The sequence below is a fragment of the Siphateles boraxobius genome, unplaced genomic scaffold (genome assembly GCF_051911475.1).
Source record: "Siphateles boraxobius isolate OS27281-9 unplaced genomic scaffold, OSU_SipBor_1 25, whole genome shotgun sequence".
In the NCBI taxonomy this organism is placed as follows: Eukaryota; Metazoa; Chordata; class Actinopteri; order Cypriniformes; family Leuciscidae; genus Siphateles; species Siphateles boraxobius.
The window spans coordinates 24,695,809-24,712,838 of NW_027508866.1; the positions used below are offsets into that span (position 1 = coordinate 24,695,809).

Genomic DNA, 17,030 nt, shown 5'->3' on the forward strand with positions numbered 1-17,030 from the left:
TCAAATTACCTTAATTTTTACATATCCTTATGATACTGAAAACATATTTGTCATGTTGCCAGACATGATTGAACTTATTGCTGTCCAAAAGACAATATTATTTGTGTATTATAATGTAGTACATTCATACTGAGACACTAAAAGAATCATTTGAAAAGAAACATGTTCATAAAATTATATTGTAACATGAGCCGTTTGAGATTGGACCCCAACAATCGCCGCTTGTGGCTATTGTTGTGTTTGAGTTTAATCATCAATCAGTGATTAATAATCAGTGTCTAGTTGGTGACTAATTGGCTATTTCTCAGAGGAACCTATTTCTGAATACTAGATTAAAAAGTATTTTCACTATACCACTTATATACACTACAGTTTATAAGTTGACGCCTGTAAGATTTTTTATGTTTTTGATTAAAGTCTTCTGTTCACATAGGCGGCATTTATTTGATCAAAAGTTCAGTAAAGCATATTTTGTGAAATATTGTAACTATTTCAAATAGCTGTTTTCTAAGTGAATATATTGTGAAATGTAATCTATTCCTGTGATGAAAGCTGGATTTTCAGCATCATTACTCCAGTCTTCAGTGTCACATAATCCTTCAGAAATCATTGATGAAACATTTCTGATTATTGTCAATGCTGAAAACAGTTGTGCTGCATCAGGTTTTTGTGGAAACCATGATACATTTTATTCCATGATTTTTTTTGAAGAATAGCATGTATGTCAAAATGGAAATCTTTTGTAACATTATAAATGTCTTTACTGTCAATTTTGACCAATTTAATGTGTCCCTGCTTAATACAAGTATTAATTTCTTATACCCCCCCCCAAGCTTTCTGGCCTCTAGTGCTGATGCGAGTCATCCTAAACGACCTTAAATAGATTACTGATGAAGTGACAGTGCAAACGGTGACTGCTGAAAGGCCCCTTCACTGCAACTACTGTGGAAAAATTCCAGAAAGACCAGTCAACAAAGCTAACATTGTATCAGTGTGTGATATCTGTGGCTCTGTGGCTTACATAAATGACCTTGTCCATTACGCCCCCATTTACAGTTTTTTTTATGCTGTTTAGGAATCTATGGCACTTTTGTGAGAGTGTTTTTGTACTGTGATGTGTTGTGAACATGAGGAACATGTCCAGTCAAAAGGTCTCAAGGTCTGCCAAAAACAAATCCAACCAAATTAACGGCAAAAGGTACAGCGCACGCTCCCGATACTCCTGGTGAGCGGAGAAGGGCTTCGGGAGTCGGGACCACCGCTGTGCCTCCTCGCTGGGCAAGCAACTGAGACAGACACTTTCAACTGTCAGCTATCCTAGGAATGCAGAGGGTCATGTAACACTACAGCTATCGGGGAGAGTGGCTCACTGAATACATGAAAGAAGTGAGTATATTAGTATTAGCACCAGCTTTCCTCATCTCAATTTGGTTCTCTTACGAGAGGTTCTCTCGTTTTGCGTAAGTTAAGCTTACGCTATGGGAAAGATTCATCTTCTCGAGATATTGAAAAAAAATTATCCTTAATTTTGTATTCATTGTCAACGCAGTGCAGCAGCTAGCAGCCGTAGAGCAGGCCATCTCGCGTGCTCATTGGCTGCCCTGCAGGCAACTGCTGCAGCCTACCAGTGAGCCCGGCGTGACGTCACGCCCAATGAAGGGCGCCCGCGTCTTCATAGCGTCACAGCCCGCCAGAATGGGCGTGGCTTAGCGTATAAACATAGGGGCTGTAGGCTGACTTCCCTGATTTTTCGTCTCTTCAGCGAGCTCTTCGCATCGCCGGATCTGAGAGAAGCCACCGCCGCCTTCCCCGCCCCTCCTCACCGACGCGCAGCTGCCGCACACGAGCCTCACTGCCGTCGCATCTGAGAATGAGGCCGAGGGACACGCCAAGAGTGAATGCTGCTCCATCCTGGCATACGAGCACGCGGCTAGCTCTCTTTACGTTACAAGAGAGCTACCCCGCCCTCGTGTCCCCGTTCGCGCGTCATGCAGAGCTCTCTCTCGAGCTCTCTGCGTGACCCGGACGGGCATCATCTGTGTTACATGTAGGTCCCGTGCCCACTACTTGTGCGCGCGCCCTCGTACAAACACTGTTCCCAGTTCTGCTCGACCAACGAGCACGCGGCTAGCTCTCTTTACGTTACAAGAGAGCTACCCCGCCCTCGTCGAAATGTCTCGCCCTGTCAGTCCTCTTAGATAAGGCTACTGCAGTGGTGTATTTGGCAGCCAACGAGCCGGTAATGCAACCCGCTCGCCTGCACACATCCGCCGTTCTCGCGGCGACCCAGAGAAAGTATAATGTCAGGTTAAGAATGTAAGTTACGTGCCCACTCACGAGCGCTCACGCTTACTAACAGACACATCGCCTCCGAAGAGACGCGCGTGTCCCGCTGCGGCCGGACCGCCGTCAAAGTTTATTTCCCTGTCAGTCCCCTTCAAACAGGCTACTGCAGTGGTTCAATTAGTAGCCAACGAGCCGGTTTGTTTACCCTCTCGCCTGCACACAAACGCCGTTTTCACGGCGACCCAGAAATATCTCAAAAAGAGTATAATGTCTGGTCCGGCTCATGCCGTCGGTGTTGTAAGTGTAGTGAAAGTGCCCATGCCCCAGTGTTCACCCCATACACATAAGCACTCCGAATCTCGCAAAGCACACTCTCATAAAGCGCAGAAAAGCCGCTCGAGTGTTGAATGTAAGAAATGTGTCCACAGGTCTGTGCCCACTATCTGCCCGCTCTGTTACACGATCAAGAAAGCAGGTTATGAATGTAAGTCTCGTGCCCGCCAGAGTGCCCGCCAGAGTTCAAGCTTGCTAACACAAACCTCCCCCCGGGCTCCGCCCGTGCGTTTAAGTGTTATCACAAAATGCTCCCCATCCATTATGATCGGGGTATCAAATACACTTGTAAGTCTAGTGCCTGCGCACACGCGCTCACGCTTACAGGAAGCTTTTTCGCCCGGAGCGCTGCTCGCGCGTCAAAAAGTGAAAAAAGAATGTTCCCCATCCCTTATGATGGGGACAGCTCACATAAATCAGCCGATTTCGGCATTCAGCGAGCAGCCATTGCCCAGAACCGAGAGCGCGCGCGCCACACTTTCGGCTCTGGGTCAGTTTCACAAAAGAAAGCAGGTTATGAATGTAAGTCTCGTGCCCGCCAGAGTGCGTTCACGCTTGCTAACACTAACCTCCCCCCGGGCTCCGCCCGCGCGTTTAAGTGTTATCACAAAACGCAGGGCATTAATAAAACGCTCCCCATCCATTATAATCGGGGCGTCAAATACACTTGTAAGTCTCGTGCCCGCGCTCACGCTTACAGGAAGCTTTTCCGCCCGGAGCGCTGCTCGCGCGTCAAAAAGTGACAAAAGAATGTTCCCCATCCCTTATGATTGGGACATCTCACATAAATCAGCCGGTTTCGGCTTTCAGCGAGCAGCCATTTCCCAGAACCGAGAGCGCGCGCGCCGCGCTTTCGGCTCCGGTTCAGTTTCACAAGCCCGCAAATTGCGCCGATCTTAACCCGGAGGCCATTCGCCCCCTAGCGGCTCACATAGCTGCGTGTGAAACTATCTCAGGGATTTCAGAATGGGTGCTGAGCACAATAAAGCAGGGCTATACACTTCAATTAATTCGCCATCCCACGCGATTTCAAGGCCGGACCGCGACGATAGTGAATGCGGAAGTAGCACACCTACTTCACGCAGAAATAGCAAAGCTGCTGTGCTAAGGGGCGATAGAAAAGGTGCCGCCTTCTCTGAGCGAGTCAGGCTTTTACAGCCGATATTTTCTCGTACCCAAGAAGGACGGAGCCTTCAGACCTATCCTAGATCTGAGACATTTGAACAAAGTGCTTGCGAAAAGACCGTTCAAAATGCGTGCGACCAGGAAAATCCTCGCGCACGTTCGCCCGAGGGACTGGGTTATTTCTCTAGATCTGAGGGATGCCTATTTTCAGATTCAGATAATACCCCGTCACAGGCAATTGTTGAGATTCGCCTTCGACGGTCAGGTATATCAATACACCGTCCTGCCGTTCGGCCTGTCCCTAGCACCCCGTACATTTACGAAGTGCATGGGCACGGCGCTCGCCCCCCTGAGAAGTCAGGGGCTGCGAATAATGAACTATCTGGACGATTGGCTATTATTGGCACAGTCAGAGACAGAACTGCTGTCTCACAGAACAGTGCTTCTCAGTCACCTGGAAAGCTTGGGTCTCACGGTCAACTGGACCAAGAGCTCATTACTGCCCAGCCAGTCAATTTCCTTTTTAGGAATAGAACTGGACTCGGTGACCATGACGGCTCGTTTATCGACACAGCGCGCGCGCCGTGTTCACCACCTAGCCGCATCTTTCCAGAAGGGCAGCTTTCTCCCTTTGAAAAAATTTCAAAGGATGTTGGGCTGTATGGCATCAGCTGCAGCGGTGCTTCAGTTGGGCCTACTGCGCATCTGCCTCCTTATTTGGTCTCAGATGCACCTGCGCTCGCTGAGGGCGGCGCATGTGCCTGGCCATTTGAACGACGGCCCAGACAAACTGTCCAGGGACAATGTTCCCCCAGGGGAATGGTCCCTGCACCCCCAAACGGTCCAGAAGCTGTGGCGCCTGTTCGGCAGAGCGGAAGTCGACCTATTTGCGTCAAAAGACAACGCTAAATGCCCGACTTTCTTCTCGAAGGACGAGGACGCGCTGGCCCAGGTTTGGCCCAGCCTCCCGCTATATGCTTTCCCTCCGGTCTCTCTGTTACCACAGGTGATCAAGAGAATCAGGGAAACGCACCACTCGGTGCTCCTCACAGCCCCGCGTTGGGAGAATCAGATTGGTTCCCGGAACTAGCACGGCTGTCACATACAGCTCCGTGGCCGATTCCGGTGAGGGCAGATCTCCTCTCTCAAAAATACTTGTTCCCTCTCTAGAGAGAACCGAGGTTACGTTAGTAACCGAGTATCGTTATCCTTCACTTGCTTGTGTTGTTTTTCTTTGAAGAATGAATTAGACACAGATCTAATCAAGGCTTGGAACATAATCTTTTTCATGGTTCAAAGGTAGTTTGTTATATTGTGGCCACAGTCTTTCAGAAAATTATATTCAACCATACTTTGAAATGTTATATCAACACAAGGGGGACAGTGGAGTGTCAATAATTCAGTCAAATATTAAGATTCTGTTATCCTTTACTCATTCTCATGGTGTTTCAAACCTGTATCCATGTATTTCTTCTGTGGAACTTAAAATAAGATACTTTGAATAATATTTCAATGGTTTTCATCCATACAGTTAAAGACAAAGTAGTCCAAAAACAACTTTGGACCCCATTGACTCTCATTAAATGGCAAAAAGTGTACAAACTGTTTTAATACATAAATAATAAAAATAACTATTGTACTAAAGAAATAAAATACATCATTATTAAATTAAACATAAATAATACATTTAAAAGTAATATAGTGAGTAGGGTTGCACGATTAATCGTAATTTACATAATATCGCACTTAAATTGAGATTTTGAGATCGCAAAGGCTGCGCTTAATTTTTATGCGCAGCTTGTCATTGATGTACAGCCCAGTAAACGCTGCTCCATCTGAAAGCACTGTGAGTTTGAGTCATTTATAACGTGCATTTGAAAAAGCAACGCGCGTCAAACATCTTTCCAAACATGAGAAGCATTTATGAACCTCTTGTCCAACAAAAGGCAACATTTAATAACATGCTTTTACTCCAAACTCACTTCATAACGACAGTTGAGCATCCTTCTGTGGCTTCTTACACAGAATAAGGCAGTTATGTGTTTTATTCATGTTTAATCAATCAAAGCATTTCAATCTTCTGTTTATTCAGCTACAGCAAAAGTATGATGTCCATAGGAATTTCCTGAATGATGCATTATTGTACATTGGCAGGGCATATTCGGCGTGTGTGCCTGAAAGCACCCTCTGGTGTTCAGATGGAGCAGCATTTACTACCGATCAGCCGTGCTGCACTGACAAGCTGTGCATAAAATAATTGCAGCCTTTTTCAAATCGCTGTTTCATTGCGATTTGTCGTGCCACCCTAATAGTGAGTGTAAAGAAAACAGTAACGTAACATAGAAACTAAATATTTCCATTTCCAAAAAATATTTTACTAGTCACAGCTGTGTTGTAGCAAAGTAAAATTGAGACAGGATCCAAATGCAGCAGTCAACTTTAATAAACAATAAATTAAAATAACAAACACTCTAAATAACAAAGATATCAAGATAATTCGCAGGAGAAACACAACCATTATACACAGACGAGAATGGACAACTGAGAATTCACTGAGGGCTATAAACACACTGGTTAACTAAGGGAGGAAACAAGAGACAGGTGGGGCAAATCAATCAAACAATGAATTACCATAGAAACAAAAGACAAACACAGGACACACAGAGATACTTACTAAATGTCTAGGAAAACAAAAACTTAAACTAGACTGCTTTTTACATTATCCCCCCTTCCGAAAAAGGTGCATCTTTGCACAGTAACAGTCCAACGGAGGAAAGAGGGAGCTCTGGTGAAGGACTTAGAGCTGGCAAGAGGAGACACCAAGGAGGGAGGAGACAAAGAAGGGGGTAGGCAGGAAGTGAGCCCAAGTAGAGCCATTAGGACGTAGGCTCACACTGGAACCGATGAAGGGAAGAGCCATGGTGGAGCCTGGAGCCCAACCAACTGAGGTGGATCCGAGAGTGGTAGAGACCCAGGCAGAGCCGAAGAGACGATGGCCAAGGCTGAACAGCAGCTCGGCAGACCAAGGTGGAGCCGGTGGGAGTCAAGTCAAGTCAAGTCAAATATATTTATATAGCGCTTTTCACAATACAGATTGTATCAAAGCTGCTTCACAGTATCAATCAAAACAACTTAACAATGTTTGTTTATTACTGGAAAAAAAGACATCCAAGTTTGGTAGAGCTAATCAATGGTATGATTGGTTAATTAATTTGAATATCCCCAACTGAGCAAGCCAAAGGCAACAGTGGCAAGGAACCGAAAAACTCCATCCAGTGACCTAATGGTGTCCTAACACCCCATCAAATGACCCAATGGAGAAAAAAAACCTTGGGAGAACCCAGGCTCAGTCGGGGGCCAGTTCTCCTCTGGCGTTTATGAACTAGAGGCCGAATTTACAGTAACTGTAAGATAAAAATTTATATGAATGCCTGGCTAAATAGATGCGTCTTCAGTCTAGTTTTAAACTGGGAGAGAGAGTCTGAGCTACGAACAATATCAGGAAGGCTATTCCAGAGCTTCGGAGCTAAATGTGAAAATGCTCTGCCTCCTTTGGTGGATCTGGATATCCTAGGAATGACCAGAAGCCTCGAATCTAGTGATCTTAAAGAGCGCGATGGATTGTAAGGCGATAGAAGATCCGTTAAATAGACTGGAGCTAAACCATTTAGAGCTTTATAAGTCAAAAGCAATATCTTGTATTTAATACGGAACTTTATAGGTAACCAATGAAGTGATGATAAAATCGGTGTTATATGATAATATTTTCTTGATCTAGTAAGAACTCTAGCGGCTGCATTTTGGACTAACTGTAGCTTGTTTATTGAAGATGCAGGACAACCAGCTAATAAAGCATTACAGTAATCTAGTCTCGAGGTCATGAATGCATGAACTAACTTTTCTGCATCAGAGACTGATAGCATATTACGTAGCTTAGCAATGTTTCTAAGGTGGAAAAAGGCTGTTTTTGTAACATATGAAATATGCTTTTCAAAAGACAGGTTGCGGTCTAGTATAACACCCAGGTCTTTTACTGTAGCGGATAAAGTAACAGGGCATCCTACTATGTTAAAGTCTTGCTGTGAAGGGTTTTGTGGACGGTTTTTAGAACCGATAAGTATTACCTCTGTCTTGTCTGGATTTAATAAAAGAAAATTACGCGTCATCCAATCTTTTATATCATTAACACAATCTGTCAATTTGGATAATTTAGCGTATTCATCTGGCCGTGATGAAATATATATTTGAGTGTCATCAGCATAACAATGGAAACTAATTCCATGTTTCCGTAGAATATTACCAAGTGGCAGCATATATATTGAGAATAATAAAGGGCCTAACACAGATCCCTGCGGCACTCCATAGTTTGCCGAAGTTATAATCGATTTTTCTCCATTTAAGTAGACGAAATGGTAGCGGTCAGATAAGTATGACCTGAACCAGCTTAATGCTTGTCCTTGAACACCAGTGTAATTTTGTAGTCGATCTAAGAGTATTGGTGATCTATAGTATCGAACGCAGCACTAAGATCAAGTAAAACTAGTACTGAGATACAGCCTTGGTCCGAAGCTAAAAGTAAATCATTTGTGATTCTAACAAGGGCAGTTTCAGTGCTATGATGTGGCCTGAATCCAGACTGAAACTTTTCATAGATGTCGTTTTCTTGCAAGAAAGAGCCGAGTTGAGCAGCCACAACTTTTTCTAATATTTTTGACATAAATGGAAGATTCGAAATGGGTCTGTAATTTGCTAGGTTATTTGGATCTAATTGTGGTTTCTTAATAAGAGATTTTATAACTGCCAGCTTGAACGTTCTTGGAACATGACCTAAAGATAAAGATGAGTTAATAATATTGAGAAGAGGCTCTTCCACTATAGGTAACACTTCTTTCAGTAGTTCAGTTGGTATAGGATCTAATAAACATGTTGTTGTTTTAGATGAAGTGATAAGTTTATTTAACTCTTTTTGTTCTATGGTTGTAAAGCATTGTAATTGTTCTTGCGGGGTGATAATTGCGGCTGAATTATAAGGCGCGAGCAGAGATCGAACGTTTACGATTTTGATTCTGATGCTTTCAATTTTCTCGATGAAGTAGTTCATGAAATCATTACTACTAAACTGTAACAAGGTATTTTGTTCAGACGACGTCTGTTTATTTGTTAGTCTAGCCACGGTATTAAATAAAAACCTTGGATTGGGAGTGAGGACAACGGTTGAGCCGGAGGGAAGGATGAGCCCTGTGGAGCCAAAGGGGTGGAGAAACGAGCCGTAGCCGGAGGACCCGAAGTCCATGACCAAGGGAGCGTGGAGCCAAGGTCTAGCCGAAGAGTCGACAGGCCGAGGTGGAGTCCAGGGCTCATAGGACTGAGGCGGAGCCAGGGGATCAACACACCAGGGCAGAGCTGGAGACCTAGAAGCCCAAGGTGGATCCGAGCATCTGGGTGGACCCAGCGAATGAAGAGTTAAGAGGTTGGAGGGAGCCTGCGGAGACGGGACAGAGGAGCTGGCTAAAATCAATAAAGGATGAGGGAGTTGGAGGCTGAGTGGGACCATCAGCAATGAAGGAGACTTGGAACTAGCCGACGCAGGGGACTTGAAGATTGGCAGAACCATCAGCAAACAATGAGACTTGGGCGGAAGCAGCAGCAAAAGACACAAGGGACTGGATGGGACCAGCGGAGTCTGTAGAGATTGCGCTCACACCTGGTCAGATTCAGCTATAAGCTCGGCCTCTGGGAGGAATATAGTATGCGGCATATACTCGGGCTCAGGCTTCGTGGTGAGCACGTGCTCATGTGCTGTCGGGGTAGTCGGTATAGAAAGCTAAATCCAGAAACTCACTGGTATGGTCCTCAAGGGAGCGGTATTGATATTACATATGACACTGAAGCTTTAAAGCGTGTATCAAGTTTGCAGCACAAATGTATTATTTTCAGAGAAACACGTGATCAACGAAAATCGAAGCCTCGCTTTCTTTCCAGTCACATGAATACTTGATTTTGTGTGTCGGAATGTTTGAACCCAGACAACTTCTCTACTAGTTTATGGAAGTTAATTTTAACTTTTTTATACATTAGCCTAGAGCTGCACGATTATGACAAAAATCATAATTGCCGATTATTCCCTTGAAATTGTAATTGTGATTATTAATTACGATTATCACAATTTACATTGAATATATATAGGCATATTATAATACATCTTTTCACAAAAATTGTTAACACACAAGTACTGTTCCCCTTTACTTAACATACACATAAATTGTAAGAATGACTCATAGTAAAGACTAGAAAAACATTAGGACTATGCTAAAGCAATTAAATAGCAGTCCCAAACTAGTTTTTGTTAATACAATGTTGATATGAGCCACCACAGTCATTTAATAATATAAAAAATAACACAAAGTGAAAATAAAGTGGCATTTTTGAAAGGACAGTAACCATGGTAAATACACAATACTATAAAGAACTGTTAATGAAACAGCTCCTGGTGAATAGAATGAAAATCACACCTGCATGCAAATCCTTCTCAGCTAACACGTGATTTATTTGTATTTAACTTTTATTTCGTGACTTAATAATTTGCATTGTAACGACGTTGCATGCACGTAGTTTCTTTTGCACTTTATACAATGAAGCGATACACAGCCCGCGCCGCCGCATTTGCGCGTGCAATTGAAGAGTGCGCGCTACGAGTACAGTATAACGGCCCACAGGACATTAAAGTCCGTTTTTCTGAGGTGAAAGACTTTTTATTTCAGCGTACACTTACGTCACTGCCTGGTATGTCATATTGTGCTGGGTTTTCTGAAGTAGTCGTGATTCGCCTCTCATAACATAATTATGCTCTAAATACACACAGGCTGTCACAGTGTTGGGTTTGTGTTCCCCTGATGTCCACTAGATGTCCTCCTTTCCCACGGTGTCCTTCACTTATGAACTACATTTCCCACGATCCTTTGTCTCATCATTGCACTCAGCTGTTTCTTATCACTGATCATTGCACTCAGCCAATTCCCCATTATCATTGTCGATTCCCTGTGTATATAACCCTGTCTGTTTCAGTATGTGTCACGGAGTCCTTGTATTATGTCCCCACACTTCCGTTATTTGTATCAGACTGGTTCTCGTTTGTATTTTATGTTTTGGATTGCCTTATTGGACTTTTGACCCCTGCCTGGATGACTAAGAGTTTGGATTGCCCTTTTATATTAAATTACTGCTTTTGGATTTTCTGCCTCCAGTGTGTGTTCCGTGACAGAAGGACTCCGTCACACAAGATCCAGCGGTATGTTTCTCAATATCTCTTCCCCAGCCACCGAGCGGGAGAGAATGGAGTTTTTTAAGGGGACCCGATTAGTTAAGTTTCGTGGAACCCGTGGAGGTCGCAGTGGAGGAGGTGGTCGAGAGCCTGTTCACGTCCCGTCTGCCCAGTCAGAGACTGTTCACGTCCCGTCTACCCAGTCAGAGACTGTTCACGTCCCGTCTGCCCAGTCAGAGAATCTTCACGTTCCGTCTGCCCAGCGAGAGACTGTTCACGTTCCGTCTGCCCAGCGAGAGACTGTTCACGTCACGTCTGCCCAGCGAGAGACTGTTCACGTCACGTCTGCCCAGCGAGAGACTGTTCACGTCACGTCTGCCCAGCGAGAGACTGTTCACGTCACGTCTGCCCAGCGAGAGACTGTTCACGTCACGTCTGCCCAGCGAGAGACTGTTCACGTCACGTCTGCCCAGCGAGAGTCTGTTCACGTCACGTCTGCCCAGCGAGAGACTGTTCACGTCACGTCTGCCCAGCGAGAGACTGTTCACGTCACGTCTGCCCAGCGAGAGACTGTTCACGTCACGTCTGCCCAGCGAGAGACTGTTCACGTCACGTCTGCCCAGCGAGAGACTGTTCACGTCACGTCTGCCCAGCGAGAGTCTGTTCACGTCACGTCTGCCCAGCGAGAGACTGTTCACGTCACGTCTGCCCAGCGAGAGACTGTTCACGTCACGTCTGCCCAGCGAGAGACTGTTCACGTTCCGTCCGCCTTCCTGGGCCGGGACTATCTGGAGCGTCTGGCTCGGATCCTGGACATGCCCGTGTCTGCTGTTCCAGAGCCGGAACCAGTGTCTGCTGTTCCAGAGCCGGAGCCGGAGGCAGAGCCAATGGCCGTTCCAGAGCCGGAGGCAGAGCCAGTGCCCATTCCAGAGCCGGAGGCAGAGCCATTGCCGGTTCCAGAGCCGGAGGCAGAGCCATTGCCGGTTCCAGAGCCGGAGGCAGAGCCAATGCCTGTTCCAGAGCCGGAGGCAGAGCCAGTATCCGTTCCAGCGCCGGAGGCAGAGCCAGTGCCATCTGCCTTCTTGGATCTGGACTATCTGGAGCGTCTGGTTCGGATCCTGGACATGCCCATGTCTGCTGTTCCAGAGCCGGAGCTAGTGTCTGCTGTTCCAGAGCTGGAGGCAGAGCCATTGCCCGTTCCAGAGCCGGAGGCTGAGCCAATGCCTGTTCCAGAGCCGGAGGCTGAGCCAATGCCTGTTCCAGAGCCTGTGTCTGTTCCAGAGCCTGTGTCTGTTCCAGAGCCAGTGTCTGTTCCAGAGCCTGTGTCTGTTCCAGAGCCAGTGTCTGTTCCAGAGCCATTGCCCGTTCCAGATCCGGAGGCAGAGCCAATGCTTGTTCCAGAGCCTATGCCTGTTCCAGAGCCGGAGGCAGAGCCAATGCCTGTTCCAGAGCCTATGCCTGTTCCAGAGCCGGAGACTGAGCCAATGCCTGTTCCAGAGCCGAAGGCTGAGCCAATGCCTGTTCCAGAGCCGGAGGCTGAGCCAATGCCTGTTCCAGAGCCGGAGGCTGAGCCAATGCCTGTTCCAGAGCCTGTGTCTGTTCCAGAGCCTGTGTCTGTTCCAGAGCCCGTGTCTGTTCCAGAGCCCGTGTCTGTTCCAGAGCCCGTGTCTGTTCCAGAGCCCGTGTCTGTTCCAGAGCCCGTGTCTGTTCCAGAGCCCGTGTCTGTTCCAGAGCCAGTGCCTGTTCCAGAGCCAGTGCCTGTTCCAGAGCCAGTGCCTGTTCCAGAGCCAGTGCCTGTTCCAGAGCCAGTGCCTGTTCCAGAGCCAGTGCCTGTTCCAGAGCCAGTGCCTGTTCCAGAGCCAGTGCCTGTTCCAGAGCCAGTGCCTGTTCCAGAGCCAGTGCCTGTTCCAGAGCCAGTGCCTGTTCCAGAGCCAGTGCCTGTTCCAGAGCCAGTGTTTGTTTCTGTGTGTGTGTCTGTTTTTGTGACTATTACAGTTCTTGTGGCTGTTCCTGAGCCGGTGTCTGCTGTTCCTGAGCCGGTGTCGGCTGTTCCTGAGCCGGTGTCGGCTGTTCCTGAGCCGGTGTCTGCTGTTCCTGAGCCGGTGTCTGCTGTTCCTGAGCCGGTGTCTGCTGTTCCTGAGCCGGTGTCTGCTGTTCCTGAGCCGGTGTCTGCTGTTCCTGAGCCGGTGTCTGCTGTTCCTGAGCCGGTGTCTGCTGTTCCTGAGCCGGTGTCTGCTGTTCCTGAGCCGGTGTCTGCTGTTCCTGAGCCGGTGTCTGCTGTTCCTGAGCCGGTGTCTGCTGTTCCTGAGCCGGTGTCTGCTGTTCCTGAGCCGGTGTCTGCTGTTCCTGAGCCGGTGTCTGCTGTTCCTGAGCCGGTGTCTGCTGTTCCTGAGCCGGTGTCTGCTGTTCCTGAGCCGGTGTCTGCTGTTCCTGAGCCGGTGTCTGCTGTTCCTGAGCCGGTGTCTGCTGTTCCTGAGCCGGTGTCTGCTGTTCCTGAGCCGGTGTCTGCTGTTCCTGAGCCGGTGTCTGCTGTTCCTGAGCCGGTGTCTGCTGTTCCTGAGCCGGTGTCTGCTGTTCCTGAGCCGGTGTCTGCTGTTCCTGAGCCGGTGTCTGCTGTTCCTGAGCCGGTGTCTGCTGTTCCTGAGCCGGTGTCTGCTGTTCCTGAGCCGGTGTCTGCTGTTCCTGAGCCGGTGTCTGCTGTTCCTGAGCCGGTGTCTGCTCCGCCCTGGCCGCCCGAGGGGTCTTCGCCGCCCTGGCCGCCCGAGGGGTCTTCGCCGCCCTGGCCGCCCGAGGGGTCTTCGCCGCCCTGGCCGCCCGAGGGGTCTTCGCCGCCCTGGCCGCCCGAGGGGTCTTCGCCGCCCTGGCCGCCCGAGGGGTCTTCGCCGCCCTGGCCGCCCGAGGGGTCTTCGCCGCCCTGGCCGCCCGAGGGGTCTTCGCCGCCCTGGCCGCCCGAGGGGTCTTCGCCGCCCTGGCCGCCCGAGGGGTCTTCGCCGCCCTGGCCGCCCGAGGGGTCTTCGCCGCCCTGGCCGCCCGAGGGGTCTTCGCCGCCCTGGCCGCCCGAGGGGTCTTCGCCGCCCTGGCCGCCCGAGGGGTCTTCGCCGCCCTGGCCGCCCGAGGGGTCTTCGCCGCCCTGGCCGCCCGAGGGGTCTTCGCCGCCCTGGCCGCCCGAGGGGTCTTCGCCGCCCTGGCCGCCCGAGGGGTCTTCGCCGCCCTGGCCGCCCGAGGGGTCTTCGCCGCCCTGGCCGCCCGAGGGGTCTTCGCCGCCCTGGCCGCCCGAGGGGTCTTCGCCGCCCTGGCCGCCCGAGGGGTCTTCGCCGCCCTGGCCGCCCGAGGGGTCTTCGCCGCCCTGGCCGCCCGAGGGGTCTTCGCCGCCCTGGCCGCCCGAGGGGTCTTCGCCGCCCTGGCCGCCCGAGGGGTCTTCGCCGCCCTGGCCGCCCGAGGGGTCTTCGCCGCCCTGGCCGCCCGAGGGGTCTTCGCCGCCCTGGCCGCCCGAGGGGTCTTCGCCGCCCTGGCCGCCCGAGGGGTCTTCGCCGCCCTGGCCGCCCGAGGGGTCTTCGCCGCCCTGGCCGCCCGAGGGGTCTTTGCCGCCCTGGCCGCCCGAGAGGTCTTCTTCGCCCTGGCCGCCCGATGGACTTTACGTCTCGCCCTGGCCGCCCGATGGACTTTGCGTCTCGCCCTGGCCTCCCGATGAACTGTGCGTTTCGCCCTGGCATCCCGATAGACTTTGTGTTTACCCCTGGATGCCCGATAGATTTTTTGTTTTGCCCCGGTCCCCGGTTAAACCCTCACTCCTTGTTCCTGTCTCCCTTCATGGACCTGGCCCACCTTCCCTCCCCCTGATCCTCCACCGTTCCACCTCCCTCCTGAACCTCTTGTATTATATTGTGTTGTGTTTTCTGTGTTTCTTGTTGTTGTCATGGAGCGTCTGGTAGCCGCTCCGTAGAGGGGGGGTTATGTCACAGTGTTGGGTTTGTGTTCCCCTGATGTCCACTAGATGTCCTCCTTTCCCACGGTGTCCTTCACTTATGAACTACATTTCCCACGATCCTTTGTCTCATCATTGCACTCAGCTGTTTCTTATCACTGATCATTGCACTCAGCCAATTCCCCATTATCATTGTCGATTCCCTGTGTATATAACCCTGTCTGTTTCAGTATGTGTCACGGAGTCCTTGTATTATGTCCCCACACTTCCGTTATTTGTATCAGACTGGTTCTCGTTTGTATTTTATGTTTTGGATTGCCTTATTGGACTTTTGACCCCTGCCTGGATGACTAAGAGTTTGGATTGCCCTTTTATATTAAATTACTGCTTTTGGATTTTCTGCCTCCAGTGTGTGTTCCGTGACACAGGCAGAGTGGACTTTCTTTTGTAATCGCGGCTTTGAACGATTACGTAATCGTGACATCCGTAATCGTAATCGCAATTAGAAATTCGATTAATTGTGCAGCCCTACATTAGCCTATATCCTATATTACGTTATCATATATATTGCCAGATAAACAGTTAAAAACCATAAAATAGAGTAGGCTACCTTTTACTCTATATATTTATTGTCTCAAATTATTCTGTTGGTATAATTTGTATGATTATAATTATTGTTATTGTTTTTTTAATTTATTGCCACACTTTAATGTGTTAATTATATTATCAGAAAACTAAACACATTTATTGTTCTCAAGCTTTTATTTGTGCTTAAAGGGTTAGTTCACCCAAAAATGAAAATTCTGTCAGTATTTACTCACCCTCATGTTGTTCCAACCCCGTAAGACCTTCTTTCATCTTCGGAATACGAATTAAGATATTTTTGATGAAATCTGAGAGCTGGATCACTCCTCCATAGGCTTTTTCAGGGATTGAACTTGCCGGCCTCGAAAAGTTATTAAAGACATCGTTAAAATAGTCCAAGTGACTACAGTGGCTCAATCTTAAGTTTATCAAACGACGAGAACACTTTTTGTGTGCAAAAAAACAAAAATAACGACTTTATTTCAACTATTCATGTCCTTCTCTGTGGGCCTCGAGTCAGTTCACTAGTGTAACAGCGCAGCGTTTCTGTTGTTGTACGTCATACGCATCACCCACATGACCAGCGTCGGCCAATGGTGATCCTACGTGTGACGTAGCTCTACGCAATTACACTACGCTAACTGACTAGAGGCCCAAAGAGAAGGAAAAGAATAGTTGAAATAAAGTCAGTTATTTATGTTTGTTTTTGCGCACAAAAAGTATTCTCGTATTCTAGTATTCTCACAAAAATTCTAACTAACCCCCTGAGGTCACGTGGACTACTTTGATGATGTCTTTATTGCCTTTCTGGACAAGGACAGTATACCGTACATAGATTTTCAATGGAGGGACAGAAAACTCTCGGACTAAATCTAAAATATCTTAAACTGTGTTTCGAAGATGAACGGAGGTCTTACGGGCTTGGAATGACATGAGGGTGAGTCATTAATGTCATAATTTTCATTTTTGGGTGAACTAACCCTTTAATAGATAAAACGACGAGCTACGCACTCGGGCTTACTTCAAAGCATGTGTCACTCATTACCCCATAGCTACCTTTCTGGGAAAAAGTATTCATGTAATTAATATTATAGATTTTATAGATAAATATATATATTTTATATATATATTTATATATAGACAACTCACCAACATATGATATAGTATATATTCTTACCTATGTGCAGTTTTTAGATAGTTCTACAATGACAGGCATTTGTTCTTAAAAACAACAACTTTTTTTTTCAACTGTGCTACTCACAGTAATTACAGTATTTACTGTTTTACTGTGCAGTGAATTTAAATATTGCTTCTTTCCTGAAATAGAAGTTCTGGCATGAAACTCTAGATGGCTCAGGCTAACAGGTCCTTTTACTCACTTGTTCATAATCACATCATTCTCTATAGAGCATACCTGATTGGTTCCTGCTGTTTCAGTAGCCAATGAGCTACTGATACAACATTCAGCTGCTCAATATTCAGATTCTTGTCATAACACATCATACTCATTACCAT

The 17,030-nt window shown here is 47.8% G+C and overlaps 1 protein-coding gene across 1 annotated transcript in view; it reads left to right on the plus strand.

Annotated features, from left to right (window-relative positions):
• Window positions 1-1,235: 1,235 nt before the first annotated feature.
• The window catches only part of palm2akap2 (PALM2 and AKAP2 fusion), a 151,935-nt gene continuing 136,140 nt past the window's right edge, over window positions 1,236-17,030 (plus strand). Inside the window, exon 1 of the mRNA XM_077243263.1 lies at window positions 1,236-1,386. The gene's annotated coding sequence lies outside the window, so the exon portion shown is untranslated. The remainder of the gene's footprint in view (window positions 1,387-17,030) is intronic.